The 14,382-nt window shown below is 39.6% G+C and overlaps 1 pseudogene; it reads right to left on the reverse strand.

The window, feature by feature from the left end:
* Window positions 1-638: 638 nt before the first annotated feature.
* Window positions 639-1,053, reverse strand: LOC127085670 (60S ribosomal protein L12-2-like; annotated as a pseudogene).
* Between the last annotated feature and the right edge of the window lie 13,329 nt (window positions 1,054-14,382).

Genomic DNA, 14,382 nt, shown 5'->3' on the forward strand with positions numbered 1-14,382 from the left:
GAATTGCATTTTGAAACTCTGGTGCAAGAGATGCCGCTGTGAATGAGACCAGCAACTCATGCTCAGTTTGGTACCTATAAAGGAAAAATCAAATGAAATAAAATTGTAGTATCCTTACGAAATTCAACAATATAAATCAAATTTTTTGAGAAAAGGAATATACGTGTTAAAGATAGGGTGTGTCAAATAGGGACTCTCCCTAACTAATCCAGAAGGAATTGCATTTTGAAACTCTGGTGCAAGAGATGCCGCTGTGAATGAGACCAGCAACTCATGCTCAGTTTGGTACCTATAAAGGAAAAATCAAATGAAATAAAATTGTAGTATCCTTACGAAATTCAACAATATAAATCAAATTTTTTGAGAAAAGGAATATACGTGTTAAAGATAGGGTGTGTCAAATAGGGACTCTCCCTAACTAATCCAGAAGGAATTGCATTTTGAAACTCTGGTGCAAGAGATGCCGCTGTGAATGAGACCTGTAGACAAATGAAAAATTAGACGCAATAATGATATCATGATAATTGTGAAAAACAAATACAAAATGGATAAATGATTAAAACGTACAGGCTTGCCACCAACAAAAACTTTGAAAAGCTTATCAACATCCTCTAACGTGGTTGTTTCGTCAAAAGCAGCGGTGATCTGAAAAGCAAACAAGCTCCGTCACAATTCAATAACATCGTCAAGAGAAATGTTACCGTTATGCTTGATGTTCTTCGTCTTCTTCCTGTCACGCTCTGGTTCCTTCAAGGCCTTGATAACCAGCGCCGCCGCAGATGGAACAACAGCTACCTTGGCTTGACGATTCTGAACGGTGAGCTTGACGGTAACCCTAAGACCCTTCCAGTCCTTGGCGGTTTCCTTAGCGATGTCTTCTCCGATCTTTTTCGGGGAGAGACCGAGGGGACCGATCTTGGGAGCGAGGGAACTCGCCGCTCCGACATCACCTCCGGTGACGCGGACGTAAACTTCGACGACTTGGGATGGGTCGAGCTTGGGAGGCATTGTGGAGAGGTTTTAGGGGAAATATGGTTTCACACGGCGAAATGAAGAAGCAGCCGCAACTAAATGAAGAAATGAACAGATTTTTTTAATTGAAAGACTTTAAACAGCGCTTTCTCAAAAGCGCTGACTAAGGTCTATATTTAAAAGCGCTTTCTAAAAGCGCTCTCTAAGGGGGGGTCTTAGACAGCGCTTTCTAAAAGCGCTGTCTCAGACCCCCTCTTAGACAGCGCTTTCATTATTTTTTTAGAACATTTTCCGTGTTTTATTTTTATTTTAACCTTAGACAGCGCTTTCTTTTAAAAGCGCTGTCTAAGATGCGCTGTTAAAAAAACTTTTTGGCGTAGTGTATACAATGATGTTTTCATTCAATTAATGCATTGTTAAACATTTGTTTTTCCTTTGTTTTCACTTTTTGCTTTTGCATGAAATCAGTGATCACAAAAAAAAACCTGAAAAACAAAAACAACATTTTTTTCATCTGCATAAATGATTTGCTTGTTTAAAATATCAAAAGCTTTTCATTATCCAGAATCATTATGCAAGGATTTCTAAACCCATTGAACATAATGATCCGACCCCATCTCCTAATCTTGAAGTTCTTATATCTGAGGCAGAGGAAGATGATGTTGAAGGGGATTCCTAACGAGATTACCCGCCTTCTTGAGCACCAAAAGAAGCTCATTCAGCTGTATCACGAGAATCAGCTAAACAGTCAAACTGGGGCATTATAAAAAAAAAAAAAAAAAAAAAAAAAAAAAAAAAAGAAAAAAGAGGGTGAAAAATAAAAAAATCAAAAAATCAAAAACCAGGAAAAATTTTTCAAAAAGAAAAAAGAAAAGTATACCCTCAAGTCCCTAGTTGACTGATGCTGAATGGATTCAGAGTCGTTATGACCAGTTGAATTTAATTGAAAAGAAGCGATTGACTGCCATGTGCCATGGTCAGTTATATCAGCAGAGAATGAAGAAAGCATTCGATAAGAAGGTCAAGCCTCGCGTGTTCCGAGAAGGCGACCTTGTGCTCAAGAAAGTTTTGTCTTTCGCGCCCGATTCCAGGGGCAAGTGGACTCCAAACTACGAGGGTCCATATGTTGTTAAGAAAGCCTTTTCAGGCGGTGCTTTGATGCTTACAACAATGGATGGGGAGGATTTCACTCGTCCTGTGAATTCAGATGCAGTCAAGAGATACTTTGCCTAGAAAAAAAGTATATGCAAAAAAAAAAAAAACAAATGAAAAAACAGAATAGCTCGCTAAGTTGAAAACCCGAAAGGGCGGCTTAGGCAAAAATGAGCGTCTCGGTGGAAAACCCGCAAGGGTAATCCAGGCAAAAATTAGAGACTTGAAAAAAGAGATATATTTGCATCCCGCTAGATTGAGTACCTCACTCTGGGGCAATCTAGGCAAAAATTAGGGATTTGGCAAGTAACTGCATCTTGACAAGACTTTCTGGTTCATCAGTCGTCATTTCGTCAGAAGATTCTCGATTCGTCGTCAACTGAAGCTTCGGATACATCGAGATTCAAATTGGTAGAGAAAGGATCATTATGTTCAATGTAGCCCTCTTCCAATATATATCACTGATTTCAAATTTGTACAGATCTATGGAGTCTTGCCATTTGCAGACTACCATTCTATCAAATCAATTTGAGCTTTTATCCAATTATTTGCACTCTTATTTGTTTCAATTCAACAAATGTTTTGCATGTTTTAAATTGATAAAATGTCATTGTTTTAAACAAATCAAATTTTTCAAAATTTTTGTTTTAAACAAAGTGAACATTCACAATATTGAAAGGATACTCAAGAATATCTCAGTGCTCTCCCGAGGGTGGCATGATTTCCAACAGGTAAGACATTCGGTCATATTCCTGGTTTGGTGGTATCTTCTTTCTTCAGATATTTGTTGGGGTTGTTCCTCAAACAAAGTTGTTGGTGGGGTTTGTTCCCCAGTATAGTCGCTAGCAGAGTGTTGTTGAGGACTTCGTTTTCTCCAGCAGCATTTTCTCCCTAGCATGGGTGTTTTCTTGTGAAGTTTCGGCGGTTGATGGTTTGTCATCTTGGTGCCCCGTCACTTTCTCCAGTGGGTCATATCCCCAGACTTTATTTGTATCCTCAGCACAACCATGAGTAGAGCTGTTATTGATACTCCCCTCTGAGTCGCGAGTAGAGCTGTTATTGATATCCCCACCAGAGTTGCAAGCAGAGTTGTTATCACTCTTCCCAATGCAGTGTTGCCAGCGGAACTGTCTGTTTCCTCAGCATGATCGCTTTCTTTTTGAAGACTCGGTAAGTCAGTGGTTTGATACCCGGTACTTTACCCTTTCCCTGGCGAAGTCGTCTGCGGAATTGTTGCTATCTCTCCATCAGAATTATTCTCTTCAGCAGAGCAGGATTTATTTCCCTACTCAGTGATTGTTCGGGTTGACATCCTAGTATTGCAACCATCCTTTCCTCAGCATAGTCTGCAGAATGTTTGTTGTGGCAGTTTTGCCTGTTGATTGCTCCTTCAATCCCCAATATGGTCGGATGATGGCTTTTGCCTCCAGTGAACGGATTTGATTTCCTGACTGTTTGTGATCCCCAGTAGAGTGGCTCCTATTGCAGAATCTACTTGTTGTGATCAGTTTGCTGTGTATATTCTCCCCAAGTGGAGTGGTTCGTTGCAGAATCTACTTGTTTGATCTGTCCTCCCTCAGTGGTTTGTTCCCAAGAGAGTAGCCGACAGTTTTCCCCAGTAGAGTTGCTTATGCAGTCAGATTCTGTTTGGATGATATCATTCTCCCTCAGCGGGTTGTTTCCCAGTGGAGTTGTGTGGATTTGCTTCTACAGCGGTTCGTGCTTATGCACTTTTTGTTTCTCAGTTGACACTGGGATCCCCTGCAGATATACTTTGGGACCTCTCTTGTTCCCCTACAGATTCGTCTTGGTGGCTGTCTTGCCCGTTGTGACTTTTTGTACCTTGATTGGGTTGTTTCCTGATATCTCTGATCCTCTGCTTCTTCAGCAGTACCCGCAGATCTTTGCTTTACAGCATGTAGATCTCCGCAGATTGGCTCTCCAGCTGGTTTTTCCCCTGGAAGTATAATACCGGACGTTTGGTTCCTGAACCTGTTTGTGTTAGAATTGTCTGTTTTGTCAGCATTCATCAAACATCAATCACGCATATTCATGCATATTCATAAACATTCAGATATTCATGTTGCATTTCTTGCCATATATCTTTTGTTTGTCGTGTCTCCTGCTATGGTGATATAGATCTCATTACAGATCTCCCCAAGCAGATGTCGGGTGTTATAAATCTCTCCATATAGAGTCAACCCCATAAGCAGAAAATGAGTCTGTCTTTCCTTCTGCAGTTCCCCACTGAGATATACCCTCGTGGATGACGGTTCCTTCCGTTTCCTCCCAACACATATATTGGGATGGATTTTCCTATTTGAGTTACATCCTCATTAGGACGTGTCTTTATTCAGTCTGTCTTTTCGGATTATTCCCGAATCGGTTATTTGTCAAATGTCTTGTGCTTCCCAGTGGGTCGTTCCCCAGCGGAATGTTTTTGGGCCTCTACCCTCATAATTGGTAGTTATAAGTCCTACTTTTTCCTGGCTTTCGTGACAGAATTTGTGGTTATGCACCTTTTATTCTCCAGCCAGAGTTTTTGGTTTGCTACCTACTACCCGGTAGTTGTAAATCCTATTTTCCTGCTTTTCAGCAGTTTGCGGTTTGTTATAAACCCTATTTTGGTTTCCCGTGCGGATTTGTGATTTGCTCTATCCCCACGCGGAGTCTTTGGTCTTCTACCCCGTATTCGGTAGATATAAACCCTAATTTTGTGGTTATCTTCATCTAGTCTTTGATGTTGATTTTCCTTTGCTTGTATAAGTTGCTCAGATCAGCACTTATATCCCTAGCAAGTCTTTTGTGGATAATTGCTGTATGCTAGCAATTTTATCCCCAGTGGGTCTTTTCACCGTATGCTAGTGATTTGTTCCCCGGATCATTGGTTGTTTACCAGTGCATCCCCAGCTAGTCTTCTGTCGATAATCGCCAGATGCTTGCAAATTATCCTCAGCAGTTCGCCTTTCATTTACCCTTCTGTTGGTAATGTCTGTTGCTCCTTTTGATTGGTCATCATTATATACCTATTCTGGTATCCCGATGCTTTTCTTTTCGGATTTTATCCTATAAACAACCCAGTAACCGGTTCAGGATAATCTTCCTTGCGAGGTTATTATTCACGTTTTGACGGCTATGAATAATATATCTCATGCGCTCTTTAGTTGGAATCCTTTGTTGATTTTCCCCAGCTGAGCAAGATTCGTATTCTCTGTAGAATCGAATATCCATCCTTTAACCAGTTTGCGTTTTGGATGATGAGTGTTTTGGAACACACACCAATTCACGTTTTTTGACCATCCTTTAAACAAGTCTGCTGTTCTACCTTTCTTTCGGATGATGAGTGTCTTGGAACACACACCAATTCACGTTTTTTGTCCATCCTTTAAACAAGTCTGCTGTTCTAGCTTTCTTTCGGATGATGAGTGCCTTGGAACACACACCAATTCACGTTTTTTGACCATCCTTTAAACAAGTCTGCTGTTCTAGCTTTCTTTCGGATGATGAGTGTCTTGGAACACACACCAATTCACGTTTTTTGTCCATCCTTTAAACAAGTCTGCTGTTCTAGCTTTCTTTCGGATGATGAGTGTTTTGGAACACACACCAATTCACGTTTTTTGACCATCCTTTAAACAAGTCTGCTGTTCTAGCTTTCTTTCGGATGATGAGTGTCTTGGAACACACACCAATTCACGTTTTTTGTCCATCCTTTAAACAAGTCTGCTGTTCTAGCTTTCTTTCGGATGATGAGTGTCTTGGAACACACACCAATTCACGTTTTTTTTGTCCATCCTTAAACAAGTTTTCTTTCGCTCTCTTCAGGGTGATGAGTGTTTTGGAACACACACCAATTCACGTTCTTTTTATCCATCCTTTAACCAGTTTGCGTTTTGGATGATGAGTGTTTTGGAACACACACCAATTCACGTTTTTTGTCCATCCTTTAAACAAGTCTGCTGTTCTAGCTTTCTTTCGGATGATGAGTGTTTTGGAACACACACCAATTCACGTTTTTTTTTACCATCCTTTAAACAAGTCTGCTGTTCTGGATTTCTTTCGGATGATGAGTGTTTTGGAACACACACCAATTTACGCTTTTTTGCCCATCCTTTAACCAGTTTGCGTTTTGGATGATGAGTGTCTTGGAACACAAACCAATTCACGATTCCGGATCTTATCCTATAAACAACCCACAACCCGGTTCAGGATAACTTTCCATGCGAGTACGTTATTCACGTTTTGACGGCTATGAATAATATATCTCATGCACTCTCTTGTCGAACACTTTGTTTGTTTCCCCAACTGAGTAAGATTTGCATTCTTTACAGAATCAAATATCCATCCTATAAACAAGTTTGCTTTCGCTCTCTTCAGGATGATGAGTGTTTTGGAACACACACCAATTCACGTCTTTGGTCGGTCACCTGTTACATACCTACAACCCGGTATCCTTGGTGTTCCTTCCTGAGTTTGTTACCCTTATGCCGGTAACATCTCATTTGTTTGGTGCTTCCTCAGTGAAGTTTTCCTTTTGCTTCTCCCCAGGAGTCAGCTTGTTTCTTTCCAATGGATTTATTTTCCTTTGGGAATTCTTTTCCCAGTGTGAGTCCTTCACTCCTCAGTGAGTTCTCCAGTCTGTTTTCTGTATTTCTCTAATCAGAGTCGTGTCTTGTTCACGTTGTGTCAGTTTTGTTTATCCCCAACTAGAGTCCTGTCAGAGTCTCTGTTCCTGGTGAGTGTATTACTCCGATGGATCGTCTTTTCTTCTGTGTGAATCATATTCCCCACAGAGTTTGTGTCTTTTGCATACATACATTTGCATCATGAGATCTCTTAGGGACTAAAATTTGTCTCATTATTGTTATTTAAGCCCATTCTACCGCGTCGAGATGAAGATTTCTAAACTTCACTTCTCCGGCTAGAATGACCTTAAATAGGGGCATCTGTAAGACCCCAATTTTGGGCCCTAAGATCCCTCATGGCCCATATCATATCATATCATGGCCTCAAGGATCACTGCATGCCCTAGCTTCTCTCCTAGTGGGTAGGTTGCTTTGTGAGTGTGGTTCTTGATCACCAAGCATGTCTTGCATTTGTATATTCTTGCTTTTCATATGTTTACTAACCAAAAAGTACCAAAATATTGTCAGTTTAACCTTGTTGATTGCAGATGAAGTAATTAGGTCAAAGACAGTCAACAGTCAGTCAAAGCAGTGGATGGTGGCCATTCTTGCAGAATTTGGGCACCATGATCAATAATCAAGAGTTCATACATCTTGAGACATCATTTGAAGTCAAGGTCTCAAGGAATTAGGGTTTGGAATCCATCAGAAGTGGTTCAATCATCCAAAACCCTAGAAAAGTCAAACTTGGTCAACTATGGATTTAATCAGTGATTTGATGGGTAGAATTGATTTGAAGGAGCTCATTCATGCTCATACAAGCCTCATATATCATGTCAAACCTCATCATGGAAGAATTTGAAGTAAAATCAGAAATTTCCCAAATAGAAAGTGGACCTGTAATTTCAACTGCCAAAAATGGAAACTTCTTGATCTTAAACTTACATCATGATACAAGCTTCAAATGAATTTTTGCCCAACATGAAAGTTGAAGATCTTGTTCTCCCATTTTCAAAAAGTCCAAGAACTCTCAAATCCCATGTATGGTTGGCAAGATATGATCATTTCATTTTCACAAATTTGTGAACTTCAACAAGCCATATCTCATGAACCATAAGGCCAAATTGGTGGGGTTTTTTCCTACAAACCACATTTTTCCTCCTCTTTCCAAAAATATAAATTTCATTCACCAAAACCTTGCCAATCAAAATGGCATTTTTTGACCTATTTCATTTAAAAATCAAGTTTGACCAACCATTGACTTTTTGATTTATTGACTTTTTCTCACTTTGGCCAATTGGGATTTGTTTCATATGCTATTTGCAACATGTTCCAAGTCCAATTCATGCTCATGCCATTACCATACTACTATTTTGACCAAAGGTACAAAATTGGAAATTTTTGCAAATAGCTTCATTAAAACAAAACAAGGTGTAGCATTTCATGTGCAGACTTCAAACAGCAAATAACTTGGTCATTTGCAGCCTGTCCAAAGGCCCATTCGTGCAGCCATACACCCTCCATATGCCTTGTGTCAAAATTAGCAACTTTTGCAAATCACTTCATTTAGCATAAACAAGTTTACCACTTGATTAAGCCTTGCTAAACAGTCACATATAAGCAACTTTTCTGACATTTCAGAACCCTAGAATCACAGCAGCCATAACCAGAATTCTCTCACTCTTACATTTTGCATTTTTGGCCAAAAGTGAATTTCTGCACAAAACTTCAAAAACCCTCGAGCAAGCTTGCATTTCTTCATCATCCATCATCATTGTGAGCAGCTTCCAAGTGTGAAATCCCAGCTGAAACTCCATTTTCGAACTCTGTTTTTCTCATGGACCTGAAATGGTGAATAGAGGTTTAAAGGGTTATAAGCTTTGCTGAGCTCACCTACTTCAAGTGTTCAACATCTCCAAGCATCGTGGACACCTGTTTGTGCCTGCAACATCAAAAGAACCACTGCATCACGATTTTCTTCACAACCAAGTAAAAACTCGACTCCCTTTTTTCTCTTATCCATGCTTTGTTTTTGATAGTTCCTATCATGCTGAACACATTGCAAGTTGAATCTCTTGAAATGATTATGCTATGGCTGAGAAATCTAGATTTCATTTTTTGTGCATGAAGTTGTTTTTAATCGATTTGTTTAGATGTTGTTGATTCAGTGAAAATTATTGTTGGATTTATGCTGTCTGATGTTTGATGATGCCATTAGTGTGTTCATATTTTATTTCTGGGCATTTCGAAATTTCAAGTTGCATGATGATGATGAATGCTTGCAGTTGTTTTGTAACCCTAGAACTCTGCCCAGAAATTCCCATGATTGTTTTGGTTTGTTGTTCATGATGTGGTTGCATGAAGGAAATGCTGTTTGCTATGCTGTGTGATTAATGCTATTCGAATTTGTTTGATGATGATGAACATGAGTGTGAACCATGCTGTTAAACCAAGTGCATAAACCCTAGCCTTTGTTTTTCCAGAACCTTGAAGCTCCATTGGCCCGTGTACTGTTTCATTGGGCAACAGCCAATCACAACATTTCGTTGTGTGAACCAAAACGCATCGTTTGAGTTAGTGACTGCGCTAATTACAGAAATGCCATGCGCTGACCATTGTTTGACCACTTTGCCATGCTATTTTGCTCATGTTGCTACAATTTGTTACCCATCTTGCAAAATTCATTTCTCCTTCAATTTAAATCCAAAAATTCTGAAATTTTTTGCATAATGTTCACAAGGATGTCTAGTATTTTATTATGATTTTTAATTAATTTTTGGTTGGCTGGATTTTAAATGGTATGAGTTTTCTTGACATGTATGCCTAATTGATACCTTGTGCCAAAACTTTTGTGAAATGATGAGAATGTATCCAATGCCCCTGAATTTTTTTTGTGGTGAAACTAGACTCATTCATCTTTGTTTTGGTGTAGAGTTTGTGCATTTATCATTTGTGATGTGTGAGATATGAATTTTGGAAGTAGGGTGTGACAATTTGTGTCACACCAATGTTATGCAACTTCTTGATTTTTGTTCACATGCTTCCTGGCCTTCAAATAATGTGAAATTTTGCATGAATGTTCTCTCATATGTCTAGTTGGTGTATGAATTTTCCTGGAATTAATTATGCCATTTCCAATTTGTTTGAGAATTTTCTTCCCTGCCTAGTCAATGGTTGACTTTATGTGATACATGATGCCAAATCCTTTGTGAAATTCTCATACCATATTGTATGACCATAAAATTTCATATGTGATAACTAGACATCTTGAGCTTTGCATTGGTGTTAATCTCATTCATTTCTCATCTGTTTTCAATTTGATATGATTTTTTGAAGTTGACCCATGTTTGTTGACCTTCATTGTGCATGCTTGAATTTGGTTTGACTTCTTGATTTTAATTGACCATCTTCCCATGATCCAATTGAGCTGAAATTTAATATGCATGCTATGTTATGGATTGTGATTGAGTGTGAATTATTTCATAATTTTTGGAATTGATTATGCTTGGTTTTGAATGAGGTCTTGCTGTTGACCTTTTGTATGCTTCCTTTGCCATGCTTTGCATTCTTTTGTGTATGAAATGACATTGATGCATGATATGAGTGTGGATCCAATTGAGATAGCTTCTTAAATGTTTGGACATGAATTGGGTTGACTTTTCTTTGCTGTTTTGACCTTTTCTTTCATCTTTGACCCTAGGCTAGTCCTAGTGGTCTTTTGAGCTTACAATTGAGTTAATGTTTCAGGTTAAGCACCAATGCCTCAAAGATCATTCAAATTTGATTGAGTTGGATTATATATCATGTGCTAACCCTTGTTTTGTAGGTGTGACTCATATAGTTGAGTCTTGTGCTTTGCACATTGGTCCCTCTGTGGTTGACTGTTGTTTATCCATTCCTTTTGTTTTGAATTGTTGACTTGTTTACTAATGAGTTTGACTTTTTCAGGTACACTTTAGTTGCTTTAGTTGCTTGCTTTGCTTTTTAGCAATTGCTTTTGAGGTATAATTACTTCTTCTTCATGTAGTCTGGAGACCCGGTCTGTTATTTGACCGGGCAAACTGTCTGAAGTCCTCCTTAAGAGGCAATGCCTGTGTGTGTTTAAAATTGTCCCAAGCAGGAAAAGTCCTTCAAGTAAGGCAATTGGTGGAAGGTAGGGATAAGTAATCTATCCCCCACTATTCAGTGTGTCCTCTCTTTGCTCCCATTACATGGTTGAAGCATTGAGATAAAAACCCAAGATCTAATCGAGTCAATAATGGGGAAAGAGGTCCATCTTTCTGAACTCCCCCACTTTCTATTATTTGATGCTCTCCCTGATCAGGGATAGAAGCAATGAGGCACACCCCTCATCTCCTTTTCATCTGCTTCACCTTAGCCTCTCAATGGCAAGGTTAAGAGCGACATATACCTATTACAGTGGACTTTCATAGTCAAACCCTCTTGTATGAGCCTCCTTGTTTGGCTATAGAGTGTGCTGTTTGATATTCATTGATTGATTGATCGCTTCATATGCACATGTTTGCTTGTATGTTATGCATTTATCATCATCAATTGCCATTAATGCACAATCATCTCATTTGTCTCTGTGATATTGTCATTGTTGTTTGCCCATTGAGGACAATTGTAAGTCCGTTGCTTTGGCATTTGCTCCTATGATATGGAAGGATAGAGTGTAAGACCTCATTGGTCACTCATATCTTCTGTTGTTTGTTTGTTTGATTGTGAGGAAACAACTGTAAGTCCCTGCAAGTTGGCATTTGTTTTCCTAGGATCATACTGTGTATGTTAGAGTAAGTCCAGACAGATTGGCATCTGACATCCATGTTTTGCTTTCTCTGTTTATGTGAGGTTGCAACTATAAGTCCCAGCAAGTTGGCATTTGCATTCCTATGACCATATTGTTGCTTTTGTTCTTGTATGTGAGGATCCATTGTAAGTCCCTGCAATGTGGCATTGGATTTCCTAGGACCATACTGTGGAGTTAACCTAAGTCCAGATAGATTGGCAGTTAACTTCCATTTCTCATCTTTGTTTTTCTTTCGAGGAGATTAGTGTAAGTCCATTGAGTGGCATCTGATATCCATTTCTGTTTTAGGAGACTGGTGTAAATCCATCTATTGGTATCCGGTATCCGCCTTTATTTCTTTGCCTGTGGAGATTAGTGTAAGTCCATAGAGTGGCCTCTGATATCCCGTTTTGTTTTAGGAGATTGGTATAAGACCATTGATTGGCATCCGGTATCCGCCTTTCTTTGCTTTGTTTGTTTATTATTATCCCTTGCTATTCCAAAGGACACACTTGAATCATCTGCTATATGATTTCAAGAAGTGAACCTTCTAAGAAGTTTTACAATTCCATCCTCATCCATTCATCATTCATTATGTCCTAAACCTTTTCACACTTTGAATTCAAACTTGACATAGATATTGTGCAAACATCTTCATGTTTTCTAACTAAAAACCTGGACCCAAGTCCTTGACTTTTTTCAAACTCCTTTTCATAATACTTCTTTTGAATCAATCTTAATCATACTTTGACTTCACTTTCATAATCACAATCAATTAACTTCACTCATTCACTTGTTTTGGCTCTGTCCATTAATCTTTTCACACATTAGCCATAGGTTTCAATTATCATTGTGGTTGATTTAAATCTTGCCTATCCTTAGTGAGTCGACAGTAAGACTTCCGTACTGAAAACAGGGCTAACCCCTCTAGTACGTCGAAGCTATCCTCGCATGGTGGATGTTGTTTTTGGTCGAGTGTTCTCCCATTGATAATGAAAAGCCTCAGTGCTTGTGTTTAAAATTGAACCTAACTCACTTTTGGAAATCTTTTAGCCGAACTACGGCGTTTTGATCCTTACCTTTGATGGAAGGTACGTAGGCAGCGGGTTCATCCGTTCGAACACAAAAATAAAAAATGTATATTCTTTTCTCATCATCCCAATCATGTTTGCACAATACTTATGCCATAACAAATAACAATTTAGTACAACAAGTGTGAAAAGGGCTCCCTAGGAGTACCTAGGACGTAGTGGGTGCCTAACACCTTCCCATTGCGTAATTTACCCCTTACCCAGAATCTCTGATCTTTTTATTAGTTTTCTACGTGTAAAACTTCTTAGGCTTTTGTTCGCTTTTTAGCCAGTCCTTTGGATAAATAAAAGTGCGGTGGCGACTCGAAATTTCAATGTATCTCTTAGCTTATGATTTAATCGATAACTCATATAGCGACGAATACACCGCTACAGAAAAGTGGCGACTCTGCTGGGGAAAATCAACATGAATCCCTGGTTGTATTGCCTACTTTTCACCCTTGTTGTGCTATATTATTATCTGTTATTTGACATATTTTTGTACAATTTGGGATAACTGTATTGATTGTAATGTTTGAATTGCTTGATATACATTGCTGTTTGCTTTGGTGATCTGTGAGATGAGTTCTGTACCCGAACTCGAGTGCACTCTAGGATAGGAGAATGGCATAGTCTTGTTGACTGGTGTGGAGTAGTCCTTAGCCAGTTGACTTGCGAGCCCATTCACTTGGTGGAGGTCATGTTGGATTAATAATGTCACACAAGTTATTTGTGGTTAGGCATTATTCTTTCAATCATGTGCCGCAGAAGCCAAGGACCGTAGTTTACCAAACCCATCTTGGCCTATTATTAGGACCGTAGTGCAGAGGTCGTTCAGATGTCAGTTCTGATACGATTGTTACGCGATACTACACTCATAAGAGTTTCTCTTGAGAATATTCTTGGAATACGAGTATTCGTTCCTCCGATAATATTCGAAAGATGGAACGATGATTATGGAAACCTCTGATAGAACATGTCTGGCAGGTTTAAACCCTAGTACACTCCCTTTGGGTGGTTCTTAACCGAGACTCCATGATCGTGACTCTCAACAAACCCGTGATTCTTCGAGACTGATGGATCATTTGGAACAAGAGAACCGCGAGCTGAAAGAGGATGTAGCCAGATTGACTGCCCTGATGGAGTCATTCTTAGCCGCTCAGAGCCAGTCTTCTCCGACACCCTCAACTCCTCCCCAGAGGACAGTCATTTCTGAGGTCGTAACTTCTACTGTACCTACTGCAACAACTCACTTTGCACCATCTATGTCAGCCGGATTCCCTTGGGGAATGCCCGCCAACTTTGTGCCAGAGGGTTTTGCCCCTACTCTTGCTTCTTTGCCGGCATCTAGCCCGGTCCTTTCAGTGCCACCTCCTGTCGTGCACACTTTACCAAGGGTTGAAGATACCATCTATCATTCTGAGCCATCTGAGGACCCAGACGTTTATGAGAAGATGGATGACATGAAAGACCAATTCCTTGAGCTTCGCAAGGAACTGGAGACTTTGAGGGGGAAGGACCTCTTTGGTAAAAGTGATGTTGAGTTGTTCCTTGTGCCCAACGTGAAGATCCCCATTAAATTCAAAGTGCCTGACTTTGAGAATTATAAGGGAAACACATGCCCTCTCAGTCATCTTGTGATGTATGCTCGTAAGATGTCGACACAAACTGATAATGATCAATTGCTCATCCATTATTTCCAGGACAGTTTGTCCGGTGCCGCTCTCCGGTGGTACATGGGTCGGGAAAGTTCGAACATCCGCTCTTTCAACGA

This window comes from Lathyrus oleraceus, chromosome 5 (assembly GCF_024323335.1).
Source record: "Lathyrus oleraceus cultivar Zhongwan6 chromosome 5, CAAS_Psat_ZW6_1.0, whole genome shotgun sequence".
NCBI lineage: Eukaryota > Viridiplantae > Streptophyta > Magnoliopsida > Fabales > Fabaceae > Lathyrus > Lathyrus oleraceus.